This window comes from Lontra canadensis, unplaced genomic scaffold (assembly GCF_010015895.1).
Source record: "Lontra canadensis isolate GAN:19392208 unplaced genomic scaffold, GSC_riverotter_1.0 scaffold17, whole genome shotgun sequence".
NCBI lineage: Eukaryota > Metazoa > Chordata > Mammalia > Carnivora > Mustelidae > Lontra > Lontra canadensis.
This window is the reverse complement of record NW_022631011.1, coordinates 13,786,960-13,805,571: the sequence shown is the minus strand read 5'-3', so window position 1 is coordinate 13,805,571 and position 18,612 is coordinate 13,786,960. Positions and strand designations below refer to the sequence as shown.

At 39.5% G+C, this 18,612-nt stretch overlaps 1 non-coding gene across 1 annotated transcript; it reads right to left on the bottom strand.

The window, feature by feature from the left end:
• Positions 1-14,811: 14,811 nt before the first annotated feature.
• On the bottom strand, positions 14,812-14,933 carry LOC116869018. The gene has a single exon (XR_004382949.1). It is a non-coding gene; the product is annotated as a U6atac minor spliceosomal RNA (small nuclear RNA).
• Between the last annotated feature and the right edge of the window lie 3,679 nt (positions 14,934-18,612).

Below are 18,612 nucleotides of genomic sequence, written 5' to 3'. Positions count from 1 at the left end.
AGATATTCAGGTGGAGGTGAAATATATTGACATTTGTGTAACTTCATAGCTACATAAGCTGATGACACGTCGGACCTCTATATTATCCTATGGGGCAGGAGAGGAGAAAGGAAAGGGGATATACAAGGAACAAAAAATTAAATAATTGAACTGATTTTTTATTTTTAAACATTTATTATGACATGTTTCAAATAATAGAAACATATGGAGAATAATATGACAACCTGTATAGCCACAACCCAGTGTAAATATATATTAACTTTTTGCTTCATTTACTTCAGATGTGTTTAAAGAAAAAATAGTTCTGTTACAAAGCTCCCTCCCTGTTTTTATCTTCTCCCCCCTCCCCTTTTTAAAAGATTTTATTTATTTGAGAGACAGGGAGAGAGAGAGAGAGCATGAACATGAGCAGGGAGAGTTGCAGAGGGAGAGGAAGAAGCAGACTCCCCAGAGAAGGGAGCCCGGTGCCGGACTCTGTGCCAGGACTCTGGGATCCTGACCTGAGCCAAAGGCAGACACTTAACAGACTGAGCCACCCCAGTGCCCCTCCATTTACTATCCCTTGTTCCCTTTTCTGCTTGTGGTAATCTTCACCTTGTTTTGGGTTTCTGTTATCGCCATGAATGTTTCCATATTTTTACTACATGTGGTATGTGCCCATAAATAATATAACTTTTTTTAACATTTGCATATTTTGAACATTTATATAAATGATGCTTCACATATTTTTAACATTTATATAAATGATGCATTTATACATATGCACAGCTTGTTCTTTTGGCTAACCTTGATTTTAGGATTTACACATGCTGATCATTAATCTCTAATCTTCTATTATATATTTCATTGCATGAAGAGTCCAGAATTTTCCATTGATAGACATTTTAAGTTGTTTCACATTTTATGGTGACCGTTATTGTCTCCTTATATTAAATATATATTCTATCAAGGCTTTTGTCCTCTTTTTGATTGCTAACATAAGTCAGTCATCTTTTTCTCTTTTGTTCTTGGTAAATCTTGCTAAAGAATTATGAATTTGTGAGTTGCTGATGTTGTTTGAAAGAACCAGTTTCTTTGGTTTGGTTGAACTAATTTTTGATTTCATAAATTTCTGATATTTGCTTTACCTTTTACTCTCTTCAGGTTTACTCTGTTCTTTTTTCTCTTGAGTTGATTTCTTAACTCATTTGCTTTCAATCCTTTTTTTTTTTTAAACAAATAAATCTAGAGGTTCAAAATTTCACATTAAGATCAACTTTGACTTCATCCCATAAATTTTAACATACGTACTTAATCATTTGGTTCTAAATATTTTGTAAGTTCTATTGTGGGTCTCTAACAGATGGCTTATTAAGAATATGTGTAAAGCTTTCTAGGGGCACCTGGGTGGCTCAGTCAGTTAAGTATCTGCCTTCAGCTTAGGTCATTATCCCAGAGTCCCCAGATTGGGTCCCACATCAGTCTCCCTGCTCACTGGGGAGTCTGCTTCTCCCTCTGCCCTTCACCCCGCTTGAGCTCTCTCTCACTCGCTTGCTCTTTCTCTCAAATAAATAAAATTAAAAATAAAAGAATATATTTAAAGCTTTCTAAATATCTGGAGGTTTTTGTTTTTTTAACATTTCATTATTTATTTAACATTTCATTAATTTTTTAAAGTAATCTCTACCCCCAAAATGGAGCTCAAACTCATGACCTCAAGATCAAACATTGCATGCTTTACTGACTGAGCCAGTCAGGTGCCCCAAGGAGATTCTGACTCTTGATTTCGGCTCAGGTTGTGATCTCAGGGTTGTGAGATCAAGCCCCAGGTCAGGCTCTGGGCTGGGTGAGGAACCTGCTTAAGATTCTCTCTCTCCCTCTCCCTCTGCCACTCCCCTCCCCACCTTCCCTACTTCTATCCTCTTCACCCCTACCCCAGCTAAGGCACATAGGCTCTCTCTTAAAAACAACAACGAAAATACCGTAGTTTCTCTTCAGATCGCATAAATCTTTCGCCTTTTTAAAAAAACAACAACAAAAAAGCATCTTAAAAAAATGTATTGGGCTTCTTTGTGACCCACTTGTGATTAGTTCCTCTGTATGTTCCATGTATTCTTGAAAATGTATATATTCTGTTTGTCAGTGCAGAGTACTATACCCATTCCTTTGTGCAATCTTATTAACTCATTATTGGAATATTTTCCATCCTTCTCACTTTTTTTTTTGTTTGATAAGACTTTCTGATGGAGATTTGTTAAAATTGCATACTATGATTTTGGATTTATCAATTCCTACTTGCAATTGCAGTTTTTGCATTTTGCAGTTTTTGTTTTGGTGTTGGGCTCATAAAAATGTATGATTGTCATATCTTTTTGGTGGCTTATTCCTTTTACTATCCTTTTGTCCATCTTATCTCCATCTGTCTGACTCTATTTTCTCTGATATATATATATGTATATAGAAATCTAGTGAAGGATATATATATATATATATACACACACACACACACACACACACACATTTGGGCAGTATTTGGCTAATATATCTTTTCCATCATTTTTCTGTATATAATTCTGTGCTATCATGTTTTAGGGGTATCTCTTAAACACAATGGATAGCTGGATTTTTCAAAATTACTATCTGATCTGAGAAATAAGAGAGAGCTCTCTTATTATGAAAAAGTGCAAGGTTTACTTAAGCCATTCCAATTTGTTTGTAGCCTTAATCTCCCTTGTGTCTTCAGTGTAAAATTTCTTAGTGAGAAATACAAGATGCTCTGTCCAACAGTTCCAAGGAAACAGAGACTTAAGTTTATACAGTAGTATGTCAAGATGCCCCAAGCAGACAATAAATCCAGCTCTTAATTTGGTTTTCTTGTGTGCCTGCAGAAATTAAGGGAGAAACGATTCTGCAGGTACACTAGAAGAACAATTTAATAAATTCTACTTTGCTTTCTATTATTTTCCCCTTTAGTTTTCATAGACAATAAATCTTGGGAAGGAATTTTCGCCATAATCTACATAGATAGATGATTTTATACCCTCACTAAATTGTGAACTCTTCCAAGGCAGACATATCTTATATGTTTTGTCTATCTAATGTGTACAATTGAAGCTCAAGGGTTGACCTAAACTGAACTCTTGATTTTATGGAGGGAAGGAGAAGAAGAAAAAAGACCAGCAATGGAAATGTACAAGGTAATTTTTTCTTCAAGACATAAATTATCGTGAAAGAATGGGAACATTGCTAGAATTTTTACTGTATTTTGTTACTGATCCTAGTTATGGCTCCAGTGACCATTTTTACAAATATGCCCAACTGTATATTTAATACTTCATAGAAGGATAAATGACAGGAAATTTCTGAATATATAAAGTATCCCTCTGTTTCAATTGTTTTGTTAGCTCCTCAAAAGGAGTACTATGCCTTCTCATTTTTGTGACCCTACTATGTTGTAACCGTGCCTAGCACATAGTAGGATTTCAATAATTGTTTGAATGAATAGATCGATGGAGGTCATGCAAATCAACATCACATGACCACACCTGTACTGAAAAATTTGTAAATTCATATCATTTCTTTCTTTACCTTCAAATGCAGGTTGAATTTCTTTCATTTCTGCACAAGCTTTCCGGCATCCTGAAGGAAGAATTAACTGTTCTTTTCTTTGTGTTCCCACTTTGTGCATTATGTTGAGACAGCACTTTTTTTTTTTTTTTTAATCACATTACAGGTAGCTATTTGCACTTCTGTCCCCATTCTAGCTTATGGGGAATTGTTTCTTAATTACTTCAAAAGTCTACTGTGTAGTTGTTGCATGATATATAATAGAAATGTCAGCAAATCTTTCTTGAATTAGACTTTAAAAGAGTAAAATTTAAGTGTAAATACTTGTTGAACATCTACTACGTTTTAAACCCTGTGCAAGAAAATTTAAAGATGTTTTTTCTTTGGTTCTCATAATAATCCTATGAAATACCTATTATTATTAAGAACAGAGAGGTTAAAACAGCCAGAGTTAAGGCCTAGGCCTTGATCCTAAACCAGGTGTTCAGTAAGTGAGGAAGGTGGGACTAACCCACAAGCTCCTTTTACCCGACCATGCTACCCCCAGCTTACTCCTAGAACAAAACTGAGCTCGTAATGAAACCTACACCTGGAGATTTTGTCACCAGAATCTTTTTGGATCATACTCTTTACCTCAGAACGTACACTATTGTTTTTAGTTGAGACATGTTCACCTCTGAAAACAAATATCTCTCCTAGGATCCAAATACCTGGAAAGGAGGGTTTATGCCTTGTTTTACTACATGATCCCCCAGTCAGTTGTTCAGAGCATTCCCTGACGCAATACTTGAGCTAGAGATCTGTCCTGTAGTTGCTTACAATCCGTGAGAGAATTGAGGGAAATTTCAAGTCTGATAGTGAATGTTGATGTACTTGATGATTATGATAAATAATTTTCTCCACATTTTTTGGCTTTATGGTCAGATATGCCTTGCTTGAATCTTTGTTCTAATTCTTTCCTAGCTGAATGCTCTTGGGCAAGTTACTTTAGCTATCCAGGCCATAATTTCCTCAACTATTAAACAAGGATAAAGATACCTGCCTCAAGGGTTAAATAAGATCATGCCCATCCTACAAATGGTGGGAGCCATTGCTGTTATTATTAACTCCCCTCCACCTCGGAAAAGCATGTTGTCTAAAAAAAAAAAGGGGGGGGAAGTTAGATTTGGGTGTATGGGTTAAATGTCTAGCTAATACCTATTTACTTAATACTGCCTAGTGGTCTCAGGGCTACTCCCAAACCAATGCAGAGACAAATGAGTAGAGAAGCTCCCCAGACAGAGGTTAATGCCCCAGACAGAGATTGAAGAGAACACAAGTATCATTTCCTTCTATTCCTGTATAGCAGTTTATAGGAGCATTAGAGTAGGATGTGACATAAATTTTATAAAGATATTGTACATTAAATATACATACTATTACACCCCATCTAGAGTTAAAGCAACATCAATTATGAGCATTATTTGTCAGTCACTATTACTGGTGTTCTCTCTATAAACAAGCTCAAAAGTCCTGTGGTGATCTATTAGAGGTTTTCTGTATCCTTCCTCCACCCCCTTCTGATCCTTTTAGGCTCTTATGAGCAAACTGTTGATCATGACTAAAAGCAGCTAAGTGCTTTCAGTCTTGGTGCTTAGCAGTTTCTCTGGAAGTCAGCAGACAATAATGTAGCCCTTAATACAGACTCAGACCAAATTTAGTGAGTGGGAGAAAGAGCATGATAGAAAGTTAAGGAAACATGGTCTTTCAAGAAGACAAACGAAGACAAATATTTTCAAGGTAACCTTTAAGTCACATGCCTGGTAACATTGTCCTTTGCAAATTTCCTTTATAAATTTCTTCTTATAAAAGTTCCTTCTGAACCTTTAGTACTGTAGAAAAAAGTACTAAAAGAAATGGAATGAGCTAGTTGCTTAAATGACAGAAATGGAAATTTGTAAGTTACACACACCAGATATCAGTTGGTAAAATGGTGGAACAACTCCTGAAAGTCTTAGGGTAAAAATAAGAGTAAACTCTGAATTAGCACCCTCCCTGTTCATTATAGAAGGAAAATCCCTTCAGTAGAGAGGAACCCCGTGTTTTGCAGGTACCCTATCAAACAGGAACTGCTTGGGCAGTGTTCTTGTCTTTTCTCTTGGTCATCCATTCAGACATTATAGTCACCAAGAAAGTTTGGGGTAAATTCCAAAGAGGAACCTTAGTTCTCTTCCTGGAGCAGAGTCAACCGTTTTCCCTCCTGCCCCCCAGTACAATGGTATTGTCATTCTACCAATAATTCAACTCTGGGTGTAGAATTATACAATTAGGACCACAAAAGATAGATCATACTAGTGTTAATATTTTTGAAGTAAACATTACAGAGCTGATTTGTTTTATCAATAATGTGTATTAGGAAAGGAAAAATTGCTGTGAATCCTCCAGTGATGAATTTGCTTTGTAGAGAGGCTGCTGTACCTTTTATCACTCATGATTTGTGGTTCTCTTTGGGTTTTTAAGGCAACATAAACTACAGTTAGGGATGCTGTACCAGGCCATTTCTTGGATAACCCCATAAGATGAGTTTCTAGTAGGACCGGAAATAGGAAAGAGCTCTGAAATAGTTCAGTTGCAATTCAGGCAGTCTTTCCATGTGGACCCTGTGGCCAAACAAAACCGATGGTCTGCTCTGTCTGCTGGTGGCAGATAGAGATGCTATATGACATCTGGCAAGCCCCACCAGCAGAATCACAACAGATACCCTAGAGCTTTGGAATAAGGCTGTATTCTATTCTGCCAACAACTATTCATTAGAAAAGAAGATCCTTGACTGGCTGTTGGTCTTGGAACAGATTGGATGCTTGACCATAGGATATCCAAATTGCCAAACTTGTGCTTTCTGATTCACTGAACCATAAAATTGGATGTGCACAGTGCATTCTATTATAAAATAGAAGTAGCATATATCAGGGGTCAGCAAATTTTATCTATAAAGGGCCAGATAATAAATATTTTAGGCTTTGCAGGCCATACGGTTTCTGTTGTGACTGTTCGATTCTGCTGCTGTAGCTCAAAAGTGGCCATAAACTATATGTAAATGCATAGCTATGGCTGTGTTCCAATAAAACTTTATTTATTGACACTGGGATTTGAATTTCGTATCATTTTAAATGTCAAGATATATTATTCTTATTGAGATTTTCCCCAAACATTTGAAAATGTAAAAACCGTTCTCAGCTTGCAAAGATGCATGCTACAAAACAAATGGTAGGCTGGATTTGGGCCATGGGCAGTGGTTTGCCAATGCCTGGTATATATGAAACTAGAACCAAGTAGGTCCAGAAGGCACTACAAACTGCCCAAGCAGACCCAGCGACCCAGGCTCTCTTGGTGCCTGCTTCCTGGTTTTCCTTTTCTCCTTCAGTCCTTTCTATAATGCACAAACAGGACAGAAGATGTGGGCTCAGCATGTGAATGGGTCTCATGGTATACTGCAACAGAAAGACTCCTGCATGGCTCCTGCATCACAATCCCACTGCCTAGCAGCTCAGCCCTGACCAATACCTATGTTGCTCACTTCCTGTGGAAGGAAAAATGGCCTGAGAAGTAGTTCTATACTGACTCAAGAACATTTGAGAATAGGTTTTTACACTCAGGAACTCGGAAAGAATGGTATTGAGATATTGGTCCCAATGTGAAAGTGGGGAGAAGAATGTGGATGAATTTCTTGGAATGGAAAGGCATGAAAATATTTGTGTCCCATGTGAATGTTCATCAGAAGCCATTCATGGTGGAAGAGGTAGACAAGATGATTCATTCTGTCAATGTCAGTTAGTGTCTTTCTCCAGACAGCCCAGTGTGTGCTTAACGGGCAGTGGCAGCAGGGATGGTAGCTACAAGCTCACCAACTTTGTCTAACCCTTATCGAAATTGATCTGACTAGCACTATTTGCAGACTGGTGCACAGCTTATCAGATTGTGGTTACTGTATTTGTCTATTAATAGTTAAAAATGGAAAGGGATTAGCAGGAGATGCCACAGTGGATCACTTGAGTGACAAACATATTCTTCCATGCCAGATTATATAGTAGCAACCCCGGGTCCTTTATAATGGTTAGAGTCAAGTGTCTCTTCCAGTATGTTAACTCTTTTCGTACCTACTGATCTACTGGCACAAAACCCCCAAAGTAACCGCGTGCCAGTGGTAGCTTTAAGTTTAATGGGACTCTTAAAGTGTGAAATCACATTCCCTTTGAGAATCAAATGTGTAGATACACAGGTCTTTCTTAATCTGTACGTGCCGCTATAACAGAATGCCACAGACTGGCTTATAAACAACAGAGATTTATTTTTCACAGTTCTAGAAGCTGGAAGTCCAAGATCATGGTGCCATGTTTGGTGAGAGCGCATTCCAGGTTGCAGGCAGAAAAGAGGCAAGGAAGCCCTCTGGAGTCTCCTTTATAAAAGCATTAATCTCATTCATAAGGGTTCTCTCATGACTTAATCATCTCCCAAAGGCCTCACTACCACATTGGGCATTAGGATTTGAACATATTAATTGGGGCAGGGAAGGGGACACAAACATTCAGACCATAGCAGGGCCTAACACTGCAGAGATGGAAAGCATGCATTCTCCAAATGAATTATTAGGAGTGATGGTAGACAGGACCACTCCTGTTTTTTCTCCCTGATTCTCTGACCCGTATATTTTACCGGAGACAGAATAATATAATGGCGTTGGTTTAAGGTACCCAGTGTATCCTGAAGAACATTGTATCCTGTAAGAATGTCATCTCTAAGCTGGTACCTTAGCTTCACCTTTGAGAGACCACTCTAAGGTTTTATCAGGCTGGCAGGCTCTGGATAATGATGTCTGTGATAAGAGCAATGGAGTCCATGGTTGTGTGCTCACTGTACCTCCTTAGCAAAAAAGTGTCCTTTGAGACAAAATAATAAAACAGAACAGGATGGGAGGAGGTGGATGTCTCAACTCTCGGCAAAGAGAGCAAGTTTGCCCTTCTTCCTCCACCGTTTTGTCCTTCTTGCCCTTAATGGATTGTATGGTGGCCAACCAACATTGGGGACAGCCATCTGCTTTACTTAGTTCACCAATTTAAATGCTAATATCTTTCAGAAACTCCCTCACAGACACACCCAGAAATAATGTTTTACTGGCTTCCTGGGCATCCTTTAGTCCAGTTAAGTGGACACATAAAATTACCTATTACACAAAAGCTTCCAGAGTCCTTATAGCTTCTTGCTCATCAGGTTTGATTAACATGATGTCACCAATGTAGGGGACCAATGTGACATCCTCTGGAATATTCAGGTGGTCCAGGTCCTCTTAGATCATATCATGATGAAAGGGCAGGGTTTCTGTAGGACGAAACCGTGAGTATAATTGGTTATTCATCTCAGTTAAATTTCTACTTCTTCTGATTGTCCTCCTATGGATCCTAAAAGAGCTGCATTCTCTGGTGTATTCAGTACTAGAAGCGACACTGGAGTTCCCCCTTGATTCAGCTTGTGGTAGTCCATTATTATTTACCATGATCTGCCATCTTTTCCAAGAATCAAACTGATAAAATAAATGGGAGCATAACAGCTGAACTAATTTCTCCATCCTCCCCAGAACGTGTCATGATTTTTAGGTTACTGTGTCGGTAGAAGTAAGGAAATAAATTGGACACAGAGACTTTCCCTTGATCTTTTTAGCCTTCTCATGTCACAGAGCTGATAGGGGAGCAGGTTATTATTATTGTCAGAGAGGGCTGCCTGATGTAAAGGTGGTCGATAAAGACAATGAGCCAAATTGAAAATAAGTAAGACTTTATTCACTTATTGTGATAGTATAAGCGAAAATCTGAACAGGAAACGGTGACAATTCTCAAGTGTGCTATTTTCGGGGGTACGGTGGGGAGGAGGGGGGAAAGGCTCATGGTGGGAATGGAGAGAAAAGTGTTCAGGGCCCCCTAAGAAGGAGGTCTTGGCAGAGGCACCTGAACAATTTCTCAGCTGAGACCTGTCCCAGTAAGGAGGCTTCCAACTGGAGGCTTCTGGGCTAGGAATACAGATGCGTGGAAGAGCTCCTCGGGCCCCACCGAGGGGTGGCTGTGGAGGGGGAGCCTCTGAGTCCTGACTGCAACTCCCTCCAGAGGCTGTGCCCCACCCCTGGTGGGGAAGAGTAGTTCTTCAGCCCACAGGTCTGCCGGAGAACATCTTTGTAACTGTCTCTGGTCCGGCCTCAAAGATGACACATAGGATGTTCACCCTGTACTGTCTGGTGAATTGATTGCTGGAGAAAATTGGTTGCTGCTGCACCATGGAACAGGACTATGTCTGGAATCCAGAGCATTTACTTTTAGGGGGTGTACGCTCCCTTTTGCTTAATATTCCATTTTCCAATAGCCTTACAGTGGAAAACTGAGATAATTGAGAAAGGCAAGACCACCAAAGGCTTGTATCCTTTAAAGAAATGAAGGTTTGGGTCACCCTACTGGGTTAAGATGGCCGTCAGACTGAGATGCTGGCAGAGAGTAAGAGGAATATGGAATGGGCAGTGGAAGAAGAGTGTTAGTGTTACCAGCTTAGACCTTGTGTGTGTCCGTGCGCACGTGCACACACACACACACACACACACTACCAGCAATTATACTCAGGCTATATAACTGGCCGCCTCCCAGCGTCTCTGAAGCCTACGGAAGAAGCAGACCACAGACATGGGAACTCATAGCTCATTTATTTATTTGAGAGAAGAGTTATTCCTTAATAGTGATCAATTAATGGTGAATATTTCAAGTTGATATCATTTATGACTACTGTGCATCATTTACTAAGATACTTCCTGACTTACTCCCTTTAATTAAATGACCACATGGCTCCAGAAGCTATTTCTGGATAAATAGGCAAATTGTAGAAATTCCCCGTTCTCCCTAAAATCCCCAGTGACCCACCTGCATGTATGAAATGATGCTGACATTCTTTGGCAGGCTGCCTCAGGACCATTCTCCAGCCTGTTCTGACACGGTTTTCCCTGACCCACTCTACCTTCCAAGCACACTGAACTCACGGTTCTCCCACTGAAAATTCCCAGCACAAGTAACTGACTCCTCTCTGCTTTGCATGCCATTTCTCCTCTTTCAAGACTCAGCTCAAGAGTCATCTCTTCCCTGCAAACTTCCTTCCAGCACTCCAGCACACTCCTTTTTTCCCACAGTATGAGTAAAATTTTATTTTAAAGTCTCACACTTCTTTTTAAAACGATTTGACCCCTCTCAATAGACTTAATAGTCTTCAAGGGATAGAAGTATCCCTCTGTCTAAAATGTAATTAAGTATTTTGTAACTGTTGGATTAAATACTTTAATATTTAAAAAATGAGCTCTGTGGGGCGCCTGGGTGGCTCATCAGTTAAGTGGTTAAGCAGCTGCATTCTGCTCAGGTCATGATCCTGGGTCCTGGGTCCTGGGATGGAGACCCTGGGATGGAGACCCTGGGATGGGTCCCTGCATGGGGGGCTCCTGCTCAGCAGGGAGTCTGCTTCTCCCTCTCCCTCTGCACCTCTCCCAGACTTGTGTGCATTTTCTCTCTCTCTCGAATAAATAAATGAGCTACAAGTTCCAATGTCTGTGGTCTGCTTCTTCTTTTAGGCTTCAGAGAAGTTGGTCTTTTTCTAAATCATCTTCCTTTTGAAGTAAAATCTTCCCTTTTCGCCTCTGAGGCAGTCATTTCCTCTGAGTTATAATCCTTAGTTCTTTTCCCTTCAGAAAGTCTCCCTCATGAGAAGGAGCAAATCTTCCTCTGAAATTCTCATTGTACACTAGAGACCTGTAGTAACTTAATTATTTCTCTGATTCCTGCCAAACCCTCAAGAAATCTTTGAATAGATAAATTACCAGGTTGGAGTTTTAAGCCACACACTTATTTTAATATGCAACAAATTAATTAAGACCTAATTGAATTCAATTCCAGCATCTATCTAAGGTAAACAGAATTTTGTATACCATCACATATTTCTTATGAATTAAGCTAGTCTGCTGCCTTTAAAACCTCAAAAAATAATAATCGACTTAGGCCAAAATAATCAGGTAGTTGGTTTTAATTTGGTAATCTCCTAAATTATAATGTACAACATACTTACAGACACATCCAGAAATCAGTTTGATTTTTAGTTCAGGTTTTAGTAGCCAGTGGAGCTGGAGTTAAGGGTTAAATGTTGCTCTGTGGCCCAGAGCTCTGTGGCCCCAGATGGTGAGTCCCAACAGTAAACAAAAATTCCAAAAGTATCTGCTCCGAATTGTAACATGTGTATTTAGATGCAAGGAAAATTAGTGTATTTTTCTATCTCTCTTTTTACACAAAGACATAAACAGGATTGAAAAAAAAAAACAATAGGTACAGTGTATAAAAGCTCGTTTGAAAAACTATTTTTTAATTTGCTCTTCGAACAAGCTTCTGAGTACTTCTCTTGTATTTCCACAGACAAGATTAGGAAAAGAGCAAAACAGATGATTCATTATATGTGCTTTGGAGTTTGTAGGCTTCACCGTAAGATTAATTTGGCTTTTAGTCTAAATAGCTAATGCAAGGGCAAATCTAAATAAGGAAACATACTTACATTAGCATCTTTTCTTTTCTTACCATGTGATTTGGAAAAGGTGAAGGGGACTGAATTACTTGCTGGAATTCAGGGGGAAAAATGTCATTTTAACTCAATGCAATCATTCAACACGAGTTCTCTATTGAGAGAACAACATATCCTGCCCTACCATTCGATTCCAAATAATATTTAATTGCTTTCTGAATCTCTTCCAACTTCAATTAGTGTTAATTTAGTGTATAACTAAATATATTACGGTAAAACAATTAGGAATGATACAGTGTCCTCTGTAACATATGTAGTTCGTATTAGCAGTTGGTTCACAAGAGTCTCAAAGAGGGAAATAGACAAAAATTCTCAGTATGATCTGTTCTCATCATACACACAAGCATATATGCACACACAGACATGGACTTAACTAGCAGTAGATTGCTTTTGTCCTTCGGGAGACACAGGCTGTTATTTGCTCTGTAGAAGAATATGGTCTAAGTGCCTTGGCAAGATGTACCAGGGCCTCCAAGATTTGACTTCTCCTTCATCTCTGGCCTTGCATTCCGCCCTCCGATTCTACTAATATGACGTGTTTTGTTCCGTCCTCTCACACGTCTGTGTTTTTGTTTTTGTTGCGCTATCTGCTAAAATGCCCTCCTAACTCAGCCACACCTGCTCCCATTTCCAGGCTCCTATCAGCTGTGAGCGTGCTGGTTCTTTTCCATCGGCGGCTCCAGTTCTGCTCCCCGGCCTTTCTCACCCAGCTTTCTGCCCCAGGGCTGATGTGGGACGTCTCCTCCCTCACCGAGCTCCTCGGAGCTCCAGCCTGCCAGTTGAAGTTGGCCAATGGGAGGCCCCGTGGACTGGAAGATTAGAGGGCAGGAGGAGAGGTCTGGATATTTATTCCCTCTGCTTTTGCATGCTTTCATCCCTGCTGCTCTGTGGTTTGGTAGTGGCTTTGCTCTTCTCCCCGATGCCGTGCCTCCTACCGCCACGGCTCTCACTCACTTGAATACTGGAAACGAAACCAGTCTACGGGTTTAATGCTTCCTCCCACTCTTCCTCATCCTGGAGACCTTCGTCATCCTTGTTGGTTCTCTTAACCCTGCCCATACCTCTGTAAATAGTCTTTTTTTTTTTTTTTAATTTTATTTATTTGACAGAGATCACAAGTAGGCAGAGAGGCAGGCAGAGAGGAAGGGAAGCAGGCTCCCCGCTGAGCAGAGAGCCTGACACGGGCTCAATCCCAGGACCCTGGGATCATGACCCGAGCTGAAGGCAGAGGCTTTAACTCACTGAGCCACCCAGGTGCCCCAACCTCTGTAAACAGTCTTTACAGTAAACTCTTCTCATTGACACCTTGGAGTGTGCCATCTCTCCCCTGCTAGAACACTGATAGAGTTAGCGTCTTTATGATCCCAGCTCCTAGAATAGAATTGAAGTTTTGTGCTCTCCCTGAACGCATGGCAGGCTTACATCAAACTACCTGACATACCTGATTGCGCCATTTCCTTAAAAGTCCATTTCCTTCTACAGTCAGAGGAATCCCTGTCGGTCGGCATCACTAGGATAGAACTCAGTGCCTTGCACATATTTGGTCCTCCTTAAATATTTTTTGGATAAATTGATACATAGTATGAGTGGTCAGTGTGATTATTAATAATAATATGTTTTTCAAACACATTATCTCATTTAACCCTTACAGTAACTCTACAAAGTGGGATTAACATCTTTTGCAGATGGGTAGAGTGAATCCTAGAGAGTATAAATAATTGGTTCAAGCAACATTAAATGAAAAAGTAAACCTAGATCTTTTTTTATTCCAAAGCTTGTTCTTGTAACCATTATGCTAAAGGCCTGAATAATGATGGGTTCCTACAGAAACCCACAGAGTTGAGTCAAAGAATTAGAAATATTTTTGAGCGGCTTCCTTATATTTTTAAAGATGACCCAGTCTGTACCTTGACCCTTGCTCAGGGACAAACATCTCTGTGTTAACTACATTAAGATGATTGTTCAGGCAACTGTGAAATGTTAATTTGTGGTATTATATGAGAATTTTCAAAGGTTCCATGGGAAAAGTTCCATACAATTTATACATTTAACTTCTGATTTTTCAAACTTATTATTTAATTTTACTTGGAAACACATAATTCCCTTGGCATTGCAGGTGGGGTGAAATAGAATTCATCAAGAACTAGGAGGGATGGGGGAACAGCCGTAATCCAGTTGGAATAGATTTCAGTCATGGAATCATAGTAGAAAACCACACATTGTAAACCTATGCCAGGATCTACCAAGACATTGATGCAAGGTTACTCCTTGACCATTTGATAACTGATACATGGTTTATAGTGTTCAGATTATATACTAATTTCTTTTATTACTATTCAAATAAAAATTCTTAAGCCTTTTTACTGTAAGCTAGCTCTACATCTGGATTGTGGCCCATAATGTTTACACTCTACCAAATGAATCAGCCCCATGTTTAAAATGGCAAGAGTGGAGGGCCTGGGTGACTCAGTCTGTTATGTGTGATCCTGGGGTCCTGGGATTAAGACCTGCATTGGGCTCCTTGCTCAGCAGGGAGCCTGCTTCTCCCTCTCCTTTTGCCCCTCCCCCTGCTTGGATTCTCTCACACTCTCTTAATGCTTAACCGACTGTGCCACCCAGGGGCCCGCATTTGTTTTGTTTCTTAAAAAATGATGGTTAGATGCCACAGAGTAGGTGGCAATGCCTTAAGGGTATGTGCGTTGTCAGGCCTAAGGTGGTCTTCCTTCGCTGTCGGAGTGCTAACCTTGTCTCCTTTCATACAACACTCCAGCACAGATGTTTAAAAAAGGACGAGAAAGAAATTTGGACCTATTTCTTGACTTCCAGAACTTGTACACATGACTTTCATTCTTATTTTATAGGTGGGGAAATGAGGCAAGGAGAGGGTAAACAAAACTTGCTAACATCACACAACTTTGCCTCTAGTACAGCTGGGACTTAAATGTGGGTTCTTTGTCCTCCTGATCTTTGTTCTAACCCACCACATGATTCTGTGTTGTTGGGACAGACCTTCAGTCAAAGCCTCCCAGAAGTTTTAATATGGATACAGATTTATAAACCCATTCAGTAAGATACCTCATTCATTTCAGGAATCTCCCAAGTAAGTACTCTCCAAAGGGAATAACTCACTGTTTCTAAAACAACCTGAGTAGAAATATGTTCTGGTAACTTATTTTGTCATGTCCTGGGTCTATCTTGAAAATTCTATAGAATAATATCATTCCTCCCTCTCATGACAAAGCCCTTCAATTATTGGCAGGTGACCATCATTGCCCATGGCCTTCATCGACCCCAGGGCTTTTGACGACTTCCTCCTTTTTTTTAGGTCAAACACCTTCTTATTCCACAATTATCTAGAAGTAAAAATTAAAATAAATTGAATGGTGAAAACTTTAGGTCATTTCTTTCAAAGTCATTTCCAGTGCTGCATTAAAAAGAAGGGGAAAAAAAAGCAATCCACCGGCACAACAATAAATGAGGTATGCGATTTAATTCTGGATATTACAGAGAGGCTTAATGAAGCAGAGAAGTAGATTTCTGGAGAAGGAGAGATGAAAGTCTGGAAAGGAAGTATACTGTCTGGGGATTAAAAAACAAACAGCTTTAAAATGTCAAGAAACTTAGAAAGGAAACTCATAAAGGTAACATTTGGATTCCTGAAGTAACACAAGATGAGAGCAGAGCAGTGAGCCGCGAATGGACTTATTGAAGTAAGATGCTGCCATAAGAAATATTTTCATTGAAAAAATAATTTTCACATTGAGGAGCCAAGGACTAATTATTAGGGAAGTTGTGGCAGAACTAGATTTGGTTTGTATTTTTCAGACCCTCTAGAGCATAGTTACTTCTGATTAAATAATAGGTATAAAAAGCTAAAAATACCTGGATAGCAATTTTATTTTTTGTGCAAAATTTTAAATTAGGTAGGACAAAAAGTTGTTATCTTTTGGAGCATATAACAAAATTAATGAAATGTTAAAGCCTTTCGTTTCAAACTCACTTTAGTAAGGGCTGGAAAGTTACTTGGATAAACCTGAAATTATGGATGAGAATGGGGCATATCTGTGTCTGACTATTTTTCAAATATTAAAACAGAAAGCCTCAATAGCACGAGAAACCACATAGAGAAGGTGGGACAGTCTAATGGCCATCTTGTTCTTCTAAACTTAACCCTAAAAAGTATGTCGTGGCTGAAATGAACTATGGTCCCATATAATAAGGTGTGAAACTTTGTTTAGATATTGAAAATGATTTATATTTAATAAATAGTTACTATGCTGGATGATTTATTCAAAAGTATAGAGATAATAAGCGAACAAAGAGAAATCTCTTCAGGTCCGGTTTGTCTTGCTACAATGTGTGTTTCTGAAATGAGAATTAACAAAATTAGCTCATCTGGGATGCGTAAATAGGGAAATGGTGTCAGCAAAGTACTGAGGTCTCCATGATTTATGGCTTTTCTGAGCACATTAATGCTTTGTACTCTCAATTAACAGCAGTTTAACATGAAGTAAGAGGGTTGAGAGCAGCAAGCCATGGGCAAGCCCAGTTTTGCAATTTCATACCAAGTTTTCCTCTTGCTCATTTTTTTTTAATTTTATTTTTTTTAAACATATAATATATTTTTATCCCCAGGGGTACAGGTCTGTGAATCACCAGGTTTACACATTTCACAGCACTCACCATAGCACACACCCTCCCCAATGTCCATAACCCCACCCCCCCCCTCTCAACCCCCCTCCCCTCATCAACCCTCAGTTTGTTTTGTGAGATTAAGAGTCACTTATGGTTTGTCTCCCTCCCAATCCCATCTTGTTTCATTTACTCTTCTCCTACCCCCTTAATCCCCCATGTTGCATCTCCTCTCCCTCATATCAGGGAGATCATATGATAGTTGTCTTTCTCCGATTGACTTATTTCGCTAAGCATGATACCCTCTAGCTCCATCCATGTCGTCGCAAATGGCAAGATTTCATTTCTTTTGATGGCTGCATAGTATTCCATTGTGTATATATACCACATCTTCTTTATCCATTCATCTGGTGATGGACATCTAGGTTCTTTCCATAGTTTGGCTATTGTGGACATTGCTGCTATAAACATTCAGGTGCACGTGCCCCTTCAGATCACTATGTTTGTATCTTTAGGGTAAATACCCAGTAGTGCAATTGCTGGGTCATAGGGTAGTTCCATTTTCAACATTTTGAGGAACCTCCATGCTGTTTTCCAGAGTGGTTGCACCAGCTTGCATTCCCACCAACAGTGTAGGAGGGTTCCCCTTTCTCCGCATCCTCGCCAGCATCTGTCATTTCCTGACTTGTTAATTTTAGCCATTCTGACTGGTGTGAGGTGATAACTCATTGTGGTTTTGATTTGTAGTTCCCTGATGCCAAGTGATATGGAGCACTTTTTCATGTGTCTGTTGGCCATCTGGATGTCTTCTTTGCAGAAATGTCTGTTCATGTCCTCTGCTCATTTCTTGATTGGATTATTTGTTCTTTGGGTGTTGAGTTTGCTAAGTTCTTTATAGATTTTGGACACTACTAGCCCTTTATCTGATATGTCGTTTGCAAATACCTTCTCCCATTCTGTCAGTTGTCTTTTGGTTTTGTTAACTGTTTCCTTTGCTGTGCAAAAGCTTTTGATCTTGATAAAATCCCAGTAGTTCATTTTTGCCCTTGCTTCCCTTGCCTTTGGCAATGTTCCTAGGAAGATGTTGCTGCAGCTGAGGTCGAAGAGGTTGCTGCCTGTGTTCTCCTCAAGGATTTTGATGGATTCCTTTCTCACACTGAGGTCCTTCATCCATTTTGAGTCTATTTTCGTGTGTGGCATAAGGAAATGATCCAATTTCATTTTTCTGCATGTGGCTGTCCAATTTTCCCAACACCATTTATTGAAGAGGCTGTCTTTTTTCCATTGGACATTCTTTCCTGCTTTGTCGAAGATTAGTTGACCATAGAGTTGAGGGTCTATTTCTGGGCTCTCTATTCTGTTCCATTGATCTGTGTGTCTGTTTTTGTGCCAGTACCATGCTGTCTTGATGATGACAGCTTTGTAATAGAGCTTGAAGTCCGGGATTGTGATGCCACCAACTTTGGCTTTCTTTTTCAATATTCCTTTAGCTATTCGAGGTCTTTTCTGGTTCCATATAAATTTTAGGATTATTTGTTCCATTTCTTTGAAAAAAATGGATGGTATTTTGATAGGAATTGCATTAAATGTGTAGATTGCTTTAGGTAGCATAGACATTTTCACAATATTTATTCTTCCAATCCAGGAGCATGGAACATTTTTCCATTTCTTTGTGTCTTCCTCAATTTCTTTCATGAGTACTGTATAGTTTTCTGAGTATAGATTCTTAGCCTCTTTGGTTAGGTTTATTCCTAGGTATATTATAGTTTTGGGTGCAATTGTAAATGGGATTGACTCCTTAATTTCTCTTTC